Genomic DNA, 1,393 nt, shown 5'->3' on the forward strand with positions numbered 1-1,393 from the left:
CTGTCCGGTTCTGACATTCTACATTCTATATTATAAGGTCCTCTTATAATTCTGTGACCATATTCTGCTCCTCTCAACAGACCAGATAAGGCAGGAAGCCACCTCTAATGGTCTTCCAGCTGCATCTGTCTTTAAAATGCAATTTTATCTTCAGTTCCAAATTCTTTTCCTCCCCCTCTGCTTTCCCCACCTATTTAGAAGGTAGGAAAAAAATAGGACCCATTACAAATATGTATAGTAATGCAAAACAAATTTCCATATTAGCTATGTTCACAAAAAGCAAAAAGAAAGAAAATGTGCCTCAATCTGTACTTGGAGCCCTTCTATTCTCTCTCTGTAGGTAGATAAACATATTTTATGGAGTCCTTGTCTTTCACAAGACTGATTGTATCTTTCAAGATGATAAGATTTCTCAATGATGAGTCTATTGAGGGCCTGATGGAGAAGCCATAGATGTCCACAAGGAGTTCAGCTGGTGGGAATCTAGTGCCTGAGGCAGGCATTGTGCTAAACTGTGGGGATATGAAGAAAAGCTCCTCCCCCGCAAAAAATCCCTGATGCCAAATAGGTCATCATTAATTGGGAGAGACCACAAGGAAGCCATAACATACAAGCCAAATATAAAATAGTAAATGTGGGGGGATAATCTCAGAAGGAAGGCACTAAGATTAAGAATTGAATTGTAATACCTTCTTGGAGTAAAATAAATGGTTCTGTTTATTGTTCTCCATCAGCAGGATCTGAAACGATACAACATCCCAACTATACTCATTTATATAAGCTTCCTGCCTATAGGCAGTTTCCTTCAGAGCCAGGAGGGGAAAAAAGTACCATCTGTAGAAATCTTTGTGCATGACCAGCAATCTGATAAATTCTTTGAATAGAATTTAAGACTGCCTTTTTCTCTACCAAATCAAATTTGAGCATGCATTTTGATAGACTAGTGAAGTGAGGGTTTTCTATAATTTTTCTTGTTTCTATAATTATATAACTCTAGTTGGGTTAGTATTGCTGTCAATTGGTAGGAAAGAGCTGTTTCAAAGACCATGAAACCTCTCTTCTTGCTGTTAGACTTCTGCCTAAAGGATGATTCCTGAAAAGTCTGGGGAGTTGAGGGGAGGAGGGGCTGTCTTTAGGGAGAACTAGAAATCTATTACCTTTCTGAAGTAAAATGCTATATTCCCACTGGGTCTGTATCACTGGGATAGCTCTATTGCAATCTAAAGTAATGGAATATTGCAACTGGGAAGCAACACTTAAATCCAATTCAGTTCATCTCATGCCTTCATTCAAGAGCTAGTAGATCTCTCTGCTTCACAGCAAGAGATCCTTAAAAACCTGCAGTAAAAAATATACCATAATATAATCTTTGAGACCTAGCTTTGTGACAAAT

This window comes from Trichosurus vulpecula, assembly GCF_011100635.1.
Source record: "Trichosurus vulpecula isolate mTriVul1 chromosome X unlocalized genomic scaffold, mTriVul1.pri SUPER_X_unloc_3, whole genome shotgun sequence".
NCBI lineage: Eukaryota > Metazoa > Chordata > Mammalia > Diprotodontia > Phalangeridae > Trichosurus > Trichosurus vulpecula.